Below are 21211 nucleotides of genomic sequence, written 5' to 3'. Positions count from 1 at the left end.
ATTAATTTGGTTGAAAGAATAAAGGATATATATCATTGGAAACTTCTTTTCAATATGAATCTAATGGTATGATTTTTGTGACTTATTCATATTCCCTCGGAGACTTGTTTTTTTACTTTCAAGATGTCGTGACTCACCACAACTAGTATCATCATGAGTAGCTAGCATGGGGCTTTCCATATTAGAATGCAAGAGACATGTATAAAAACGGATACACAACCGAGACATAGAGAACACATTTGCCTCCGTCAACTTACACAAATGATCAAGTAAAGTACACCATCAAGTCCAACAACACCAATTTAGGCACCAAATAAGGACGATGTAAAGGTTGTGACAATGCATTTCATTATGTACCTTATATGTTATAGTCATACCAAAACCGAAAACATGAAATCTGTAATATAGATGTGCCAAATTAATGGAAAATACAATAATGATCTTCATTCAAAGTGTCATGATTTTTTCTAATCATAGTTTTCCGTGAAATCTTAAAGTATGTTAGTTTTTCTGAACAAAGTATCCAAATCACAATTTGTTTGTGTTTTGGCATATTATTCATAACTATAACTCATTGTGATACATATTGACCAAAATGGAATCATTTCCCACAAACCTTGTTTTTAGTGCCCAATATGTTGTGCCTTGATACGTTTCAAACGTATCTATATTTTATTATGTTCTATGCTAATTTTATGACAATACTCACATGTTTTATATACACTTTATATCATTTTTATGCATTTTCCGGCACTAACCTATTAACAAGATGCCGAAGCGCCAGTTCCTCTTTTCTGTTGTTTTTGGTTTCAGAAATCCTACAAAGGAAATATTCTCGGAATTGGACGAAACAAAAGCCCACGGTCTTATTTTCCACGGAGTCTTCCAGAACACCGAAGAGGAGACGAAGAGGGGCCACGAGGCGGCCACACCATAGGGGGGAGCGGCCCCACCCCTGGCCGCGCCGCCATATGGGGTGGGCCCCTCGGGCGTCCCCCGACTCTGCCCCTTCGCCTATATAATCCTTCCGTCGCGAAAATCCTAGTACCGAGAGCCATGATACGAGAAAAGTTACTGATACACCGCCACCGTCAATCCCATCTCGGGGGATTCTGAAGATCGCCTCCGGCACCCTACCGGAGAGGGGAATCATCACCGGAGGGCTCTACATCATCATGCCCGCCTCCGGACTGATGCGTGAGTAGTTCATCCTTGGACTATGGGTCCATAGCAGTAGCTAGATGGTTGTCTTCTCCTCTTGTTCTATCATGTTTAGATCTTGTGAGCTGCTTATCATGATCAAGATCATCTATTTGTAATGCTACATGTTGTGTTTGTTGGGATCCGATGAATATGGATACTGTGTCAAGTTGATTATCGATCTATCATATGTGTTGTTCATGATCTTGCATGCTCTCCGTTGCTGGTAGAGGCTCTGGTCAAGTTGATACTTGTAACTCCAAGAGGGAGTATTTATGCTAGATAGTGGGTTCATGCCTCCATTGAATCTGGGACAGTGATAGAAAGTTCTAAGGTTGTGGATGTGTTGTTGCCACTAGGGATAAAACATCAATGCTTTGTCTAAGGATATTTGTATTGTTTACATTACGCACGATACTTAATGCAATTGTCTGTTGTTTGCAACTTAATACTGGAAGGGGTGCGGATGCTAACCCAAAGGTGGACTTTTTAGGCATAGATGCATGCTGGATAGCGGTCTATGTTCTTTGTCGTAATGCCCTAAGTAAATCTCATAGTAGTCATCATGATATGTATGTGCATTGTTATGCCCTCTCTATTTGTCAATTGCCCAACTGTAATTTGTTCATCCAACATGTTATTTATCTTATTGGAGAGACACCACTAGTGAACTGTGGATCCCGGTCCATTCTTTTACATCTGAAATACAACCTACTGCAATCATTGTTCTTTGTTGTTCTTTGCAAGCAAACATTATTCTCCACACCATACGTTTAATCCTTTGTTTACAGCAAGCCGGTGAGATTGACAACCTCACTGTTAAGTTGGGGCAAAGTATCTTGATTGTGTTGTGCAGGTTCCACGTTGGCGCCGGAATCCCTGGTGTTGCGCCGCACTACACTCCTTCACCAACAACCTTCACGTGGCCTTCATCTCCTACTGGTTCGATAAACCTTGGTTCCTTACTGAGGGAAAACTTGCTGTTGTACGCATCACACCTTCCTCTTGGGGTTCCCAATGGACGTGTGCTTTACCGTCACAAGAAGCTACTTTCTGGCGCCGTTGCAATCCATGTCGCACGTCAGCAGCTACTTTTCTGGCGCCGTTGCCGGGGAGATCAAGACACGCTGCAAGGGGAGTCTCTCACACCCAATCTCTTTACTTTGTTTATTGTCTTGCTTTATTTTATTTTCTGTCTTGCTTGCTTTCTTTATATCAAAAACACAAAAAATTAGTTACTTGTTTTACTTTATTTAATTCGGTTTGCTTTACTTATTTTTATTATTGCTAAAATGAATACTCCTGAGAACACTAAGTTGTGTGACCTCACTAGCACCAATAATAATAATTTCATATGCACACCTATTGCTCCACCTGCTACTACAGCAGAATTTTATGAAATTAAACCTGCTTTACTAAACCTTGTTATGAGAGAGCAATTTTCTGGTGTTAATAACGATGATGTTGCTGCCCATCTTAATAATTTTGTTGAACTTTGTGAAACGCAAAAGTATAAGGATGTAGATGGGGACATTATAAAATTGAAATTGTTTCCTTTCTCCTTAAGAGGAAGAGCTACAAGATTGGTTGCTATCTTTGAGAATAGTATTGATTCATGGACTAAATGTAAAGATGTTTTCATTGGAAGATATTATCCTCCTGCTAAAATTATATCTTTGAGAAGTAGCATTATGAATTTTAAGCAATTGGATAATGAACATGTCGCCCAAGCATGGGAAAGAATGAAATCTTTGGTAAAAAATTGCCCTACCCATGGACTAACTACTTGGATGATCATCCAAACCTTTTATGCAGGATTAAATTTTTCTTCAAGGAACCTATTGGATTCTGCTGCTGGAGGTACTTTTATGTCCATCAATTTGGGTGCTGCAACAAAGCTTCTTGATGATATGATGATCAACTACTCTGAATGGCACACTGAAAGGACTCCTCAAGGTAAGAAGGTAAATTCTGTTGAAGAAACCTCCTCCTTGAGTGATAAGATTGATGTTATTATGTCTATGCTTGTTAATGGTAGATCTCATGTTGATCCTAATAATGTTACTTTAGCTTCATTGGTTGCTCAAGAAGAACATGTTGATGTGAACTTCATTAAGAATAATAATTTCAACAACAATGCTTATAGGAATAATTTTGGTAACAACTATAGGCCATATCCTTCTAATAATAGTAATGGTTATGGTAATTCTTATGGTAATTCTTAAAACAATAGTAGGAGTGTACCCTCTGGTCTTGAAGTCATGCTTAAAGAATTTATTAATACACAAACTGCTTTCAACAAATCTGTTGAGGAAAAGCTTGGTAAAATTGATGTTCTTGCTTCTAAGGTTGATAGTCTTGCTGCTGATGTTGATATTTTAAAACTGAAAGTTATGCCTAATGAAACTAAAGATATTAAGTCATTTGCTACAGCAAACACTATCCAAGTTCGAATTAATGACAATATTAGAATGATGGCTGAATTGCATGCTAGGTGGGAAAGAGAAGAAAAACTTGCTGAAGAGAATAATGTAGCTAAAGTTTGGACTATTACTACCACTAGTAATGTTGATGCTTCACATGTTGCTAAACCTCCTACTATCAATGGTAAAATAATTGGTGTTGGCGCAATGTTTCCACTTCTAATACAAAGCATGCAAAATTGCCTGAAACTGTTGAGACTGTTTGTGATAAAAGTGCTGAAATTTTTCAGAGTATTGGGGACAATGATCCCATTGCTTTAGATCATAATGGTTTTGATTTTTATAATTGTCATATCTCTGAAGTTATTAAGTTCTTGCAAAAACTTGCTAGAAGTCCTAATGCTAGTGCTATAAACTTGGCCTTTACAAAACATATTACAAATGCTCTCATAAAAGCTAGAGAAGAGGAATTAAAACTTAAAACTTCTATTCCTAGGAAGTTGGAAGATGGTTGGGAGCCCATCATTAAGATGAAGGTCAATGATTTTTGTTGTAATGATTTATGTGATCTTGGTGCAAGTATTTCTGTTATGCCTAAGAAACTTTATGATATGCTTGACTTGCCACCATTGAAATATTGTTATTTGGATGTTAATCTTGCTGATAATTCTATAAACAAACCTTTGGGGAGAATTGACAATGTTCACATTATGGTTAACAATAACCTTGTCCCCGTTTATTTTGTTGTTTTGGATATTGAATGCAATGCATCTTGTCCTATTATTTTGGGAAGACCCTTTCTTCGAACTATTGGTGCTATTATTGATACGAAAAAAGGAAATATTAAATATCAATTCCCTCTTAAGAAAGGTATGGAACACTTCCCTAGAAAGAGAATGAAGTTGCCTTTTGATTCTATTATTAGAACAAATTATGATGTTGATGCTTCTTCTCTTGATGTTACTTGATTTACACTTTCGCGCCTAGCCGAAAGGCGTTAAAGAAAAGCGCTTATGGGAGACAACCCATTATTTTATTTCTGCAATTTTTGTTTTATATTTGAGTCAAGATGCTTGTTACTACTGTAGCAATACCTTTGTATCTTTACTTTATTGAATTGTTGTGCCAAGTAAAGTCTTTGATAGAAGGTTGATACTAGATTTGGATTTCTGCGCAGAAACAGATTTTTAGCTGTCACGAATTTGAGCTGTTCTCTCTGTAGGAGAATCTAAAAATTCTGTAAAAATTTATGAGTAATATTCAGATATGTACGCAACTTTGATTCAATTTGAGTTTCTTCATCTGAGCATGTTAAGTGCCTCGAAAAAATTCGTCTTTACGAACTATTCTGTTTTGATAGATTCTGCCTTTTATTCCATATTACCTCATTTACTGTGTTTGAGTGGATTTCTTTGCTCCATTAAATTTCAGTAGCCTTGGGTAATATCCATAAGTGTTGGTAATGATTGTGTCCTCGTTGAATATGTGAATTTTTGATTATGCACTAACCCTCTAATGAGATTGTTTTGAGTTTGGTGTGAAGAAAGTTTTCAAGGATCAAGAGAGGAGGATGATATAATATGATCAAGAAGAGTGAAAAGTCTAAGCTTGGGGATGCCCCGTGGTTCATCCCTGCATATTTCAAGAAGACTCAAGCATCTAAGCTTGGGGATGCCCAAGGCAACCCCTTCTTCATCAACCACTTATCAGGTCACCTCTAGTGAAACTATATTTTTATTCCATCACATCTTATGTGCTTTATTTGGAGCGTCTGTGTGCTTTTATTTTTGTTTGTATTTGAATAAATTCGGATCCTAACATTCCTTGTGGGAGAAAGACACGCTCCTCTTTTTCATATTGAACACTGGTGTTCTTAGTTTTACTTTTAATGTTCATGGCGAAAGTTGAAAGCCGCTTCGTTTATTGCTATTTGGTTGGAAACATAAAATGCTTCATGTGTTAATTATTATGTTGTCTTGAGTAATTTGATACTTGGCAATTGTTTTGAGCTCTCAAGTAGATCATGTTTAAGCTCTTGCATCATGTGGTTTAAACCTATTAGTGGAGAACTACCGTAGAGCTTGTTGAAATTTGGTTTCCATGATTGGTCTCTCTAAAGTCTAGATATTTTCTGGTAAAAGTGTTTGAGCAACAAGGAAGACAGTGTAGAGTCTTATAATGCTTGCAATATGTTCTTATATAAATTTTGTTGTACCGGTTCATACTTGTGTTTGCTTCAAACAACCTTGCTAGCCAAAGCCTTGTACTGAGAGGGAATGCTTCTCGTGCATCCAAAACCTTGAGCCAAAACCTATGCCATTTGTGTCCACCATAACTACCTACTATGTGGTATTTTTCTGCCATTCCAAAGTAAATTGCTTGCGTGCTACCTTTAAAAAAATTATTCCTTGTCTTTGCAATACATAGCTCATGGGAAAGTAGCCTAAAAACTATTGTAGTAAAGAATATGTCGCTTATGTATCTTAGTTCTTATAAGTTGCTTGTTGAGCGGTAACCATGTTTCTGGGGACGCCATCAACCTGTCACACCTTTATTGAATATCATGTGAGTTGCTATGCATGTTCCTCTTGTCTGAAGTAAGGGATATTTGCCATGAGTTAAATGGTTTGAGTATGCATATTGTTAGAGAAGAACTTTGGGCTGCCAACCAAAGCCATGTATCATGGTGGAAGTTTCATCTTGGACATTAATCCTCAAATCTCTTATGAGAATATTATCTATTGTTGAATGCTTAAAGCATAAAAGAGACTCCATTATCTGTTTTCTATGTTGTCCCGGTATGGATGTCCTCAAGTTGAGATCTATCAAAATTGAGAGATCAAATGCGATCTATCTCCTTGGACCTTTGTACAGGTGGCATAGAGGTACCCCTTTGTGACACTTGGTTGAAACATATGTAATGCAATGATAATCCATGGAAATCCGAGCTAATTAGGACAAGGAGCGGGCAATATTAGTATTGGATGCATGAGGCTTGCAACTTATAGGATGTTTTATGCATAACACATATGAATTATTACTATCGTTGACAAAATTGTTTCCATGTTTTCAAAATAAAAAGCTCTAGCACATGAGTAATCCCTGCTTCCCTCTGCGAAGGGCCTTTCTTTTACTTTATGTTGAGTCAGTTTACCTACTTCTTTCTATCTTAGAAGCAAACACTTGTGTCAACTGCGTGCATTGATTCTTACATACTTGCTTATTTTCACTCATCATATTACTTTGTGTTGCACAATGTTTAAAATGGTTTGAACCTTAATAACCAATGGTTAACCATTTAAACCGTATTAACATAATGGTTAACCTTATTAACCTTTTAAACAAAACGGTTAAATAGGTTCGAATCCGAAAAATAAATGGTTAACCAAGTCCCATCTTGAAGATATACATGTTGAAAGTTGAAAGCAACTGCTGAAACTTAAATCTTCATTTGTGTTGCTTCGAAACCTTCTATTAAGAATCTATTGCTTCATGAGTTAACTCTTATGCAAGACTTGTTGATGCTTGCCTTGAAAGTACCATTCATGAAAAGTCTTTGCAATATGATTCAGTTGTTTAGTCATTATCTATTTGTTAAAAAACTATAGACCATTGCTTTGAATCACTTCATTCATCTCATATGCTTTACAATAGTATTGATCAAGATTATGATGGTAGCATGTCACTTCAAAAATTATCCTTTTTATCGTTTACCTACTCGAGGGCGAGTAGGAACTAAGCTTGGGGATGCTTGATACGTCTCAAACGTATCTATAATTTCTTATATTCCATGCTAGTTTTATGACAATACTCACATGTTTTATATACACTTTATATCATTTTTATGCATTTTCCGGCACTAACCTATTAACAAGATGCTGAAACGCCAGTTCTTGTTTTCTACTGTTTTTGGTTTCAGAAATCCTACACAGGAAATATTCTCGGAATTGGACGAAACAAAAGCCCACGGTCTTATTTTCCACGGAGTCTTCCAGAACACCGAAGAGGAGACGAAGAGGGGCCACGAGGCGGCCACACAATAAGGGGGCGCGGCCCCACCCTTGGCCGCGCCGCCATATGGGGTGGGCCCCTCGGGCGTCCCCCAACTCTGCCCCTTCGCCTATATAATCCTTCCGTCACGAAAACCCTAGTACCGAGAGCCACGATATGAGAAAAGTTACTGAGACGCCGCCGCCGTCAATCCCATCTCGGGGGATTCTGAAGATCGCCTCCGGCACCTGCCGGAGAGGGGAATCATCACCGGAGGGCTCTACATCACCATGCCCGCCTCCGGACTGATGCATGAGTAGTTCATCCTTGGACTATGGGTCCATAGCAATAGCTAGATGATACGTCTCCAACGTATCCATAATTTCTGATGTTCCATGCTTGTTTTATGACAATACTTACATGTTTTGCTTGCACTTTATAATGTTATTATGCATTTTTCGGAACTAACCTATTAACAAGATGCCACAGTGCCAGTTCCTGTTTTCTGCTGTTTTTGGTTCCAGAAAGGCTGTTCGGGCAATATTCTCGGAATTGGACGAAATCAACGCCAAAGATCTTATTTTTCCCGGGAGGCTCCAGAACACCGAAGGGGAGTCGGAGGAGAGCCAGGGGCCACCACACATGTGGGCCGCGCGGGCTACACCCTGGCCGCGCCGGCCTGGTGTGGGGCCACCCTGTCGCCCCTCCTGCGCCGCCTCTTCGCCTATATAAGTCCTTTTGACCTAAAAACTCGATACCAATTGACGAAACTCCAGAAAGACTCCAGGGGCGCCGCCGCCATCGCGAAGCTCCAATTCAGGGGACAGAAGTCTCTGTTCCGGCACCCTGCCGGGACAGGGAAGTGCCCCCGGAAGCCATCTCCATCGACGCCACCGCCTCCATCATGCTCCGTGAGTAGTTCCCCCATGGACTATGGGTTCTAGCAGTAGCTAGTTGGTACTCTCTATCCCATGTACTTCAATACAATGATCTCATGAGCTGCCTTACATGATTGAGATCCATCTGATGTAATCGGTGTTGTGTTTGTTGGGATCCGATGGATGATACATTATGATTAGTCTATCTATAAAGTTTGTGAAGTTATTGTTGCTGCAATCTTGTTGTGTTTAATGCTTGTCACTAGGGCCCGAGTGGCATGATCTTAGATTTAAGCTCTATAATTATTGCTTAGATTGTATCTACAAGTTGTATGCACATGTCACTGTCGGGAACCAAAGGCCCCGAAGTGACAGAAATCGGGACAACCGGAGGGGATGGCGGTGATGTGAGGATCACATGTTTTCACGGAGTGTTAATGCTTTGCTCCGGTGCTCTATTAAAAGGAGTACCTTAATATCCAATAGATTCCCTTGAGGCCCGGTGATACGTCTCCGACGTATCGATAATTTCTTATGTTCCATGCCACATTATTGATGATATCTACATGTTTTATGCACACTTTATGTCATATTCGTGCATTTTATGGAACTAACCTATTAACAAGATGCCGAAGTGCCGGTTCTGTTTTACGCTGTTTTTGGTTTCAGAAATCCTAGTAAAGAAATATTCTCGGAATTGGACGAAATCAACGCCCAGATCCCTATTTTTCCCGGAAGCTTCCAGAGCACCGAAGGAGGGCCAGAGGGGGGCCAGGGGGCCCCACCCCACAAGGCGGCGCGGCCAGGGGGGTGGGCGCGCCACCCTATGGTGTGGCCCCACCAGAGCCCCTCCGAGGCTGCCCTTCCGCCTACTTAAGGTCTCCGTCGCGAAAACCCTATGACGATTGACGAAACCCGCAAAAACCTTCCAGAGCCGCCGCCATCGCGAAGCCAAGATCTGGGGGACAGGAGTCTCGTTCCGGCACGCCGCCGGGACGGGGAAGTGCCCCCGGAAGGCTTCTCCATCGACATCACCGCCATCTTCATCAACGCTGCTGTCTCCCATGAGGAGGGAGTAGTTCTCCATCGAGGCTCGGGGCTGTACCGGTAGCTATGTGGTTAATCTCTCTCCTATGTACTTCAATACAATAATCTCATGAGCTGCCTTACATGATTGAGATTCATATGATGATGCTTGTAATCTAGATGTCATTATGCTAGTCAAGTGAATTTTACTTATGTGATCTCCGGAGACTCCTTGTCCCACGTGTGTAAAGGTGACGAGTGTGTGCACCGTGTGGGTCTCTTAGGCTATATTTCACGAGAATACTTATTCACTGTTATGGATAGCATAGTGAAGTGCTTATTTTTATCCCTTTATGATTGCAATGTGTTTTGTATCACTATTCATCCATGTGCTACTCTAGTGATGTTATTAAAGTACTCTATTCCTCCTCCATGATGTAATGGTGATAGTGTGTGCATCATGTAGTACTTGGCGTAGTTTATGATTATGATCTCTTGTAGATTATGAAGTTAACTATTACTATGATGGTATTAATGTGATCTATTCCTCCTCTCATAGTATGAAGGTGACAGTGTGCATGCTATGTTAGTACTTGGTATAGTTGTGTTGATCTATCATGTACTCTAAGGTTAATTAAACATGAATATCGAATGTTGTGGAGCTTGTTAACTCCGGCATTGAGGTGCTCTTGTAGCCCTACACAAATAGCGGTGTTCATCATCCAACAAGAGAGTGTAGAGTGGTTTTATTATGTGATCAATGTTGAGAGTGTCCACTAGTGAAAGTACGATCCCTAGGCCTTGTTTCCAATACTGCTATCACTGCTTGTTTACTGTTCTGCTGCATCTTTACTTACTACACGCCAGCAAGCACTTTTCTGGCACTGTTACTACTGCTCATATATATTCATACCACCTGTATTTCACTAACTCTTTGCTGAACTAGTGCACCTATTAGGTGTGTTGGGGACACAAGAGACTTCTTGCTTTGTGGTTGCAGGGTTGCATGAGAGGGATATCTTTGACCTCTTCCTCCCTAAGTTCGATAAACCTTGGGTGATCCACTTAAGGGAAACTTGCTGCTGTTCTACAAACCTCTGCTCTTGGAGGCCCAACACTGTCTACAAGAATAGAAGCTCCCGTAGACCTCAAGCACTTTTCTGGCGTCGTTGCCGGGGAGGAAAGATAAAAGGCACTCATACTCCGGTTCCAGGTAAGAGTACTTTTCTGGCGCCATTGTGTTTGTGCTCGAAGCTATTTCCTTTAGATCCTGCAATTGCATCTTTTTGTTTCTTGTTTACACTAGTTAGGCATAATGGACAACAATGAGCTTCTTATTCTATTTCCTGATTTAAGACATGGATGGTTTGATCCGAAAATTAAAAAACCCATGGAACATATTAGTATGAATACTTTGAACACCGTTGTTGCTAATGATATGGAAAATTCTAAGCTTGGGGAAGCTGGTTTTGATGAGCATGATCTTTTTAGTCCCCCGTGCATGGAGGAGAAAATTTACTTTGATGATACTTTGCCTCCTATTTATGATGATCACTACAACTAATAAAATTGACTATGCTTATGTGGAGAGTAACAATTTTATGCATGAGACTCATGATAAGAATGCTTTATGTGATAGTTATATTGTTGAGTTTGCTCATGATGCTACTTGACATTATTATGAGAGAGGAAAATATGGTTGTAGAAATTTTCATGTTACTAAAACACCTCTCTATATGCTGAAATTTTTGAAGCTACATTTTATCTTCCTATGCTTGTCACTTTGCTCTTCATGAACTTGTTTATGTACAAAATTCCTATGCATAGGAAGCATGTTAGACTTAAATGTGCTTTGAATTTGCCTCTGGATGCTCTCTTTTGCTTCAACTACTATTTCTTGCGAGTGCATCATTAAAACTGCTGAGCCCATCTTAATGGCTATAAAGAAAGAACTTCTTGGGAGATAACCCATGTGTTTATTTTGCTACAGTAATTTTGTTTTATATTTGTGTCTTGGAAGTTGTTACTACTGTAGCAACCTCTCCTTATCTTAGTTTTGTGTTTTGTTGTGCCAAGTAAAGTCGTTGATAGTAAGGTTCATACTAAATTTGGATTACTGCGCAGAAACAGATTTCTTTGCTGTCACGAATCTGGGTAAATTCTCTGTAGGTAACTCAGAAAATTATGCCAATTTACGTGAGTGATCCTCAGATATGTACGCAACTTTCATTCAATTTGAGAATTTTCATTTGAGCAAGTCTGGTGCCTCAATAAAATTCGTCTTTACGGACTGTTCTGTTTTGACAGATTCTGCCTTTTATTTCGCATTGCTTCTTTTGCTATGTTGGATGGATTTCTTTGTTCCATTAACTTCCAGTAGCTTTGAGCAATGTCCAGAAGTGTTAAGAATGATTGTGTCACCTCTGAACATGTGAGTTTTTGATTATGCACTAACCCTCTAATGAGTTTGTTTCGAATTTGGTGTGAAGGAAGTTTTCAAGGGTCAAGAGAGGAGGATGATATACTATGATCAAGAAGAGTGAAAGGTCTAAGCTTGGGGATGCCCCGGTGGTTCATCCCTGCATATTTCAAGAAGACTCAAGCATCTAAGCTTGGGGATGCCCAAGGCATCCCCTTCTTCATCGACAACATTATCAGGTTCCTCCCCTGAAACTATATTTTTATTCGGTCACATCTTATGTACTTTATTTGGAGCGTCTGTTTGTTTTTGTTCTTGTTTTTGTTTGAATAAATGCTTGTGTGGGAGAGAGACACGCTCCGCTGTTGCATATGGACAAATATGTCCTTAGGCTTTACTCATAGTATTCATGGCGAAAGTTTCTTCTTCGTTAAATTATTATATGGTTGGAATTGAAAAATGATATATGTGGTAATTGGTATAATATCTTGAATAATGTGATACTTGGCAATTGTTGTGCTCATGTTTAAGCTCTTGCATCATATACTTTGCACTTATTAATGAAGAAATACATAGAGCATGCTAAAATCTGATTTGCATGTTTGGTTTCTCTAAGGTCTAGATAATTTCTAGTATTGAGTTTGAACAACAAGGAAGACGGTATAGAGTCTTATAATGTTTACAATATGTCTTTATGTGAGTTTTGCTGCACCGCTTCATCCTTGTGTTTGCTTCCAATAACCTTGCTAGCCTAAACCTTGTATCGAGAGGGAATACTTCTCATGTATCCAAAATCCTTGAGCCAACCACTGTGCCATTTGTGTCCACCATACCTACCTACCACATGGTATTTCTCCGCCATTCCAAAGTAAATTGCTTCAGTGCTACCTTTAAATTTCCATCATTCGCCTTTACAATATATAGCTCATGGGACAAATAGCTTAAAAACTATTGTGGTATTGAATATGTACTTATGCACTTTATCTCTTATTAAGTTGCTTGTTGTGCGATAACCATGTTTCGGGGACGCCATCAACTATTCTTTGTTGAATATCATGTGAGTTGCTATGCATGTTCGTCTTGTCCGAAGTAAGAGAGATCTACCACCTTATGGTTAAGCATGCATATTGTTAGAGAAGAACATTGGGCCGCTAACTAAAGCCATGATCCATGGTGGAAGTTTCAGTTTTGGACATATATCCTCAATCTCATATGAGAAAATTATTAATTGTTGTTACATGCTTATGCATAAAAGAGAAGTCCATTATCTGTTGTCTATGTTGTCCCGGTATGGATGTCTAAGTTGAGAATAATCAATAGCGAGAAATCCAATGCGAGCTTTCTCCTTAGACCTTTGTACGAGGCGGCATAGAGGTACCCCTTTGTGACACTTGGTTAAAACATGTGCATTGCGATGATCCGGTAGTCCAAGCTAATTAGGACAAGGTGCGGGCACTATTAGTACACTATGCATGAGGCTTGCAACTTGTAAGATATAATTTACATGGTACATATGCTTTATTACTACCGTTGACAAAATTGTTTCATGTTTTCAAAATCAAAGCTCTAGCACAAATATAGCAATCGATGCTTTTCCTCTATGGAGGACCATTCTTTTACTTTCATTGTTGAGTCAGTTCACCTATTTCTCTCCACCTCAAGAAGCAAACACTTGTGTGAACTGTGCATTGATTCCTACATACTTGCTTATTGCACTTATTATATTACTCTATGTTGACAATATCCATGAGATGTACATGTTACAAGTTGAAAGCAACCGCTGAAACTTAATCTTCCTTTGTGTTGCTTCAATGCCTTTACTTTGAATTATTGCTTTATGAGTTAACTCTTATGCAAGACTTATTGATGCTTGTCTTGAAGTACTATTCATGAAAAGTCTTTGCTATATGATTCACTTGTTTACTCATGTCATATACATTGTTTTGATCGCTGCATTCACTACATATGCTTTACAAATAGTATGATCAAGGTTATGATGGCATGTCACTCCAGAAATTATCCGTGTTATCGTTTTACCTGCTCGGGACGAGCAGAACTAAGCTTGGGGATGCTGATACGTCTCCGACGTATCGATAATTTCTTATGTTCGATGCCACATTATTGATGATATCTACATGTTTTATGCACACTTTATGTCATATTCGTGCATTTTCTAGAACTAACCTATTAACAAGATGCCGAAGTGCCAGTTCCTGTTTTCTGCTGTTTTTGGTTTCAGAAATCCTAGTAAAGAAATATTCTCGGAATTGGACGAAATCAACGCCCAGATCCCTATTTTTCCCGGAAGCTTCCAGAGCACCGAAGGAGGGCCAGAGGGGGGCCAGGGGGGCCCCACCCCACAAGGCGGCGCGGCCAGGGGGTGGGCGCGCCACCCTATGGTGTGGCCCCACCAGAGCCCCTCCGAGGCTGCCCTTCCGCCTACTTAAGGTCTCCGTCGCGAAAACCCTATGACGATTGACGAAACCCGCAAAAACCTTCTAGAGCCGCCGCCATCGCGAAGCCAAGATCTGGGGGACAGGAGTCTCTGTTCCGGCACGCCGCCGGGACGGGGAAGTGCCCCCGGAAGGCTTCTCCATCGACATCACCGCCATCTTCATCAACGCTGTTGTCTCCCATGAGGAGGGAGTAGTTCTCCATCGAGGCTCGGGGCTGTACCGGTAGCTATGTGGTTAATCTCTCTCCTATGTACTTCAATACAATAATCTCATGAGCTGCCTTACATGATTGAGATTCATATGATGATGCTTGTAATCTAGATGTCATTATGCTAGTCAAGTGAATTTTACTTATGTGATCTCCGGAGACTCCTTGTCCCACGTGTGTAAAGGTGATAGTGTGTGCACCGTGTGGGTCTCTTAGGCTATATTTCACGGAATACTTATTCACTGTTATGGATAGCATAGTGAAGTGCTTATTTTTATCCCTTTATGATTGCAATGTGTTTTGTATCACTATTCATCCATGTGCTACTCTAGTGATGTTATTAAAGTACTCTATTCCTCCTCCATGATGTAATGGTGACAGTGTGTGCATCATGTAGTACTTGGCGTAGTTTATGATTATGATCTCTTGTAGATTATGAAGTTAACTATTACTATGATGGTATTAATGTGATCTATTCCTCCTCTCATAGTATGAAGGTGACAGTGTGCATGCTATGTTAGTACTTGGTATAGTTGTGTTGATCTATCATGTACTCTAAGGTTAATTGAACATGAATATCGAATGTTGTGGAGCTTGTTAACTCCGGCATTGAGGTGCTCTTGTAGCCCTACACAAATAGCGGTGTTCATCATCCAACAAGAGAGTGTAGAGTGGTTTTATTATGTGATCAATGTTGAGAGTGTCCACTAGTGAAAGTACGATCCCTAGGCCTTGTTTCCAATACTGCTATCGCTGCTTGTTTACTGTTCTGCTGCATCTTTACTTACTACACGCCAGCAAGCACTTTTCTGGCACTGTTACTACTGCTCATATATATTCATACCACCTGTATTTCACTATCTCTTCGCCGAACTAGTGCACCTATTAGGTGTGTTGGGGACACAAGAGACTTCTTGCTTTGTGGTTGCGGGGTTGCATGAGAGGGATATCTTTGACCTCTTCCTCCCTGAGTTCGATAAACCTTGGGTGATCCACTTAAGGGAAACTTGCTGCTGTTCTACAAACCTCTGCTCTTGGAGGCCCAACACTGTCTACAAGAATAGAAGCTCCCGTAGACCTCACCCGGCTGCCACCGGCTGGTAGGACAAAAGATGTTGTACAAGTTTCTCATTGCGAGCACGTACGACTATATATGGAAAACATGCCTACATGATTAATGAATTGATGTTCTTTCTTAATGCTTTATCAATCCTATCAATTGCCCAACTGTAATTTGTTCACCCAACACTTGTCACTTGTTATTGGAGAGTTACCACTAGTGTAGATCGCTGGGAACCCCGGTCCATCTCTCATCATCATATACTTGTTCTACATGTCATTGGAAGTAGTATCAACTATTCTCTGGTGCCATTGCCACTGTGTTACTATTACTGCTGCTGTGTTACTGTTACTATTGCTCTCATATCACTGCTACTTTCACATCACCCCTGTTACTAGTGCTTTTCCAGGTGCAGCTGAATTGACAACTCAGTTGTTAAGGCTTATAAGTATTCTTTACCTCTCCTTGTGTCGAATCAATAAATTTGGTTTTTACTTCCCTCGAAGACTGCTGCGATCCCCTATACTTGTGGGTCATCAAGACTATTTTCTGGCGCCGTTGCCGGGGAGGCATAGCTCTACTCATAAGTTCACCTGGAGAGTACACTCTACCTCTCTCTCTGTTTTTGTTTTATTTTATTTTGTTTTGCTTAGTTTACTTTTGTCTAGTTTATTTGTGCTTAGTTTATTTCTGTCTAGTATTATTTTGCTTAGTTTACTTTTGCTTAGTCTCTTTCTGTCTTGTTTTATTTTTTCTATATACTAAAAAATCCATAAAAATTTGAAAAACCTAAAAATTAAAAATTGTTGCTATGGAAGAACGCATAACCATGTTGGAGCTTATAGAATTTTATAATAATTATAGAGAATCAAGAACGGGTAAAGTTATGAGTGCTGTGATAGAAAAATTGAACGCAATTGCTAAAATCTTGCTTAAACGCCATGATATAAACTGTTGCTCTCAACAGGACACTAAACATCTTAAATTTCAATGTGGCTTTAGTGAGGAATTTTTAATTAAGAACTATAATCGGAATAGCTATATTCATTTTGGGTTTGAAGAGGTAGAACAATTTGTCATATTTATGGGAGCCTCTGAGATAGAATCCTTCATGGTTGAGAATTATGAAACTTGTGTTGTTTGTAAGGACCTTAAAGATTATGTCTCTTCTATCCTTAATTTTTGCAATGAAAGTTACACTGATAATCCTTATATCATTGATTATAAAGAGAGACTCATTAATGCACAAGAATGCACTCACAATTTGCAGGAACCTGTGGAAGAAGAAATTGATGAACCCGAAAGCTCATTGGATGAAAAAGAGGAGGAAATTGATGAACCTGAAAGCTCATTGGATGAAAAAGAAGAGGAGAGTGATGAACAAAAGGAGGAAGAATGGATTAGCTACCCATGCCAACCTTCTAATGAGAGTAACTCTTTATCTCTTACATTATTTGATTGTCCTCCATGCTTACCGAAAGAGGTTGAATGTTATGTTCCTGTGGCTTCTCTTGAAATATTACCTATGAGTAAAACTTGTGAGAATAATTATGCTACTGTTATTTATGATAATCCATGCTACTTTGATAAATCTTATGATAATGCTTTGTTTGTGCCAGATGTCGAAATGCATGGTACTAAAGAATTTTGCTTAGCAAATGTTTATGATAAAGCTCTAGATGATGGTCCTGTGTTACTTGATAATATTAATTTTACTCCTAATGAAAATGGGATTGGAGAAGTCTTTACTTTATCTAGGAGTCCCATATCTCTTGAGATTGACCAATCATCTTGCTATGTTATTGATAAAAGTGAGTTTGAAAGTTTTAATCCCACTATTTTTGAGCTTGATAAAAATTATATGTCTATGGATCATGAAAAACATGCTTTATGTGATAGTTATATTGTTGAGTTTATTCATGAAGCTACTGAAAATTATTATGAGAGAGGAAAATATGGTTGTAGAAATTTGCATGGTACTAAAACACCTCTCTATGTGCTTAAAATTTTGAAGTTACTCTTGTTTTATCTTCTTATGCTTGTCACTTTGTTCTTCATGAATTTATTTGTGTACAAGATTCCTATGCATAGGAAGTGGGTTAGACTTAAATGTGTTTTGAATTTGCCTTTTGATGCTCTCTTTTGCTTCAACTCTTATTTCTTGCGAGTGCATCATTAAAACTGATGAGCCCATCTTAATGGCTATAAAGAAAGAACTTCTTGGGAGATAACCCATGTCTTTATTTTGCTACTGTTTTGTTGTGTCTTGGAAGTTGTTACTACTATAGCAACCTCTCCTTATCTTTATTTTATTGCAATGTTGTGCCAAGTAAAGTCTCTAATAGAAGGGTGATGCTAGATTTGGATTACTGCGCAGAAACAGATTTCTCGCTATCACGAATCTGGGTATGATTCTCTGTAGGTAACTCAGACAAATCTGCCCATTTACGTGAGTGATCCTCAGATATGTACGCAACTTTCATTAGTTTTGAGTTTTCTGATTTGAGCAACGGAAGTACCTCTTAAAAAATCGTGTTTACTGGCTGTTCTGTTTTGACAGATTCTGTCTCTGTTTTTTGCATTGTCTCTTGTGGACTTTAAGTGAGGCTTTCTAGACATGGAGAGCTGTAGCTAATGTTTTATTGAGTTCTTACAATGTGTCACTACAGGGCCAAGGTGGATTAAAGTTTTTGAGTACTAACCCCTCTAATGAAGTTTATGAGAAGTTTGGTGTGAAGGAAGTTTTCAAGGGTCAAGAGAGGAGGATGATATATGATCAAGAAGAGTGAAAAGTCAAAGCTTGGGGATGCCCCCGTGGTTCATCCCTGCATATTTCAAGAAGACTCAAGCGTCTAAGCTTGGGGATGCCCAAGGCATCCCCTTCTTCATCAACTTATCAGGTTTCTTCTATTGAAACTATATTTTTATTCGGTCACATCTCATGTGCTTTACTTGGAGCGTCTGTGTGCTTTTATTTTTGTTTTTGTTTGAATAAGATCGGATCCTAGCAATCCTTGTTTGGGAGAGAGACACGCTCCGCTTTTTCGTATGAACACTTGTTCTTCGTTTTACTTTTAATGTTCAATGATAAAAGTTGGAAGCTACGATACTTATTGTTATTTGGGTGGAAACAGAAAATGCCTCATAATGTCTTGGATAATTTGACACTTGGCAATTGTTTTGAGCTCTCAAGTAGATCATGATTAAGGTTTTTTTTCATGTAGTTTAAACCTATTAGTGGAGAACTACTGTAGAGCTTGTTGAAATTGGTTTGCATGACTGGTCTCTCTTAAGGTCTAGATATTTTCTGGTAAAAGTGTTTGAGCAACAAGGAAGACAGTGTAGAGTATTATAATACTTGCAATATGTTCTTATGTAAGTTTTGCTGTACCGGTTCATACTTGTGTTTGCTTCAAATAACCTTGCTAGCCTAAGCCTTGTACTGAGAGGAAATGCTTCTCGTGCATCCAAAACCTTAAGCCAAAACCTATGCCATGTGTGTCCACCATACCTACCTACTATGTGGTATTTCCTGCCATTCCAAAGTAAATTGCTTGAGTGCTACCTTTAAACAATTCAAAATTTATCACCTCTGATTTGTGTCAATGTTTTATAGCTCATGAGGAAGTATGTGGTGTTTATCTTTCAATCTTGTTGGGCAACTTTCACCAATGGACTAGTGGCTTCATCCGCTTATCCAATAATTTTGCAAAAAGAGCCGGCAATGGGATTCCCGAGTCCCAAATTAATTAACCAAAATAGACACTCCTCCATGGTATGTGATTGTTGGACGGCACCCGAAGGATTCGGTTAGCCATGGCTTGAGAAAGTAAAGGTGGGGAGGAGTGTCATCATAATAAAACTAAGATAAAAAGGCACTCCTTCATGGTATGAGACTGTTGGCAGGCACCCGAGGATTCGGTTAGCCATGGTTTGTGAAAGAAAGGTTGGAAGGAGTGCCACCCAAAAATAAAAATAATTCATGGGAGCCGCTCTTTGAAGGTTTGTTTGACGAGGGGGTTAGAATGCCCACTACCATTCGTTGACAACAACAAGCACCTCTCAAAATTTTACTCTTTTATGCTCTCTGCTTTATGTTTTCAAAACCAAAGCTCTAGCACAAATATAGCAATCAATGCTTCCCTCTGCGAAGGGCCTTTCTTTTACTTTATGTTGAGTCAGTTTACGTACTTCCTTTCATCTTAGAAGCAAACACTTGTGTCAACTGTGCATTGATTCTTACATACTTGCTTATTTGCATTCATCATATTACTTTATGTTGACAATTATCCATGAGATATGCATGTTGAAAGTTGAAAGCAACCGCTGAAACTTAAATCTTCCTTTGTGTTGCTTCAATGCTTTTACTTTGAATCTATTGCTTTATGAGTTAACTCTTGTGCAAGACTTTTGATGCTTGTCTTGAAAGTACTCTTCATGAAAAGTTTTGCTATATGTTATCTATTTGTTAGCAACTATAGATCATTGCCTTGAGTCACTTCATTCATTTCATATGCTTTGTAATAGTATGATCAAGGTTATGTAAGTAGCATGTCACTACAGAAATTATTCTTTTTATCGTTTACCTACTCGAGGACGAGTAGGAACTAAGCTTGGGGATGCTGATACGTCTCCAACGTATCCATAATTTCTGATGTTCCATGCTTGTTTTATGACAATACTTACATGTTTTGCTCGCACTTTATAATGTTTTTATGCATTTTCCGGAACTAACCTATTAACAAGATGCCACAGTGCCGGTTCTCGTTTTCTGCTGTTTTTGGTTCCGAGAAGGCTGTTCGGGCAATATTCTCGGAATTGGACGAAATCAATGCCAAAGATCTTATTTTTCCCGGGAGGCTCCAGAACACCGAAGGGGAGTCGGAGGAGAGCCAGGGGCCACCACACATGTGGGCCGCGCGGGCTACACCCTGGCCGCGCCGGCTTGGTGTGGGGCCACCCTGTCGCCCCTCCTGCGCCGCCTCTTCGCCTATATAAGTCCTTTCGACATAAAAACTCGATACCAATTGAAGAAACTCCAGAAAGACTCCAGGGGCGCCGCCGCCATCGCGAAACTCCAATTCGGGGGACAGAAGTCTCTGTTCCGGCACCCTGCCGGGACGGGGAAGTGCCCCCGGAAGCCATCTCCATCGACGCCACCGCCTCCATCATGCTCCGTGAGTAGTTCCCCCATGGACTACGGGTTCTAGCAGTAGCTAGTTGGTACTCTCTATCCCATGTACTTCAATACAATGATCTCATGAGCTGCCTTACTTGATTGAGATCCATCTGATGTAATCGGTGGTGTGTTTGTTGGGATCCGATGGATGATACATTATGATTAGTCTATCTATAAAGTTTGTGAAGTTATTGTTGCTGCAATCTTGTTGTGTTTAATGCTTGTCACTAGGGCCCGAGTGGCATGATCTTAGATTTAAGCTCTATAATTATTGCTTAGATTGTATCTACAAGTTGTATGCACATGTCACTGTCCGGAACCAAAGGCCCCGAAGTGACAGAATCGGGACAACCGGAGGGGATGGCGGTGATG

The sequence above is a fragment of the Lolium rigidum genome, chromosome 2 (genome assembly GCF_022539505.1).
Source record: "Lolium rigidum isolate FL_2022 chromosome 2, APGP_CSIRO_Lrig_0.1, whole genome shotgun sequence".
In the NCBI taxonomy this organism is placed as follows: Eukaryota; Viridiplantae; Streptophyta; class Magnoliopsida; order Poales; family Poaceae; genus Lolium; species Lolium rigidum.
Note: the sequence above shows the minus strand (reverse complement) of the source record.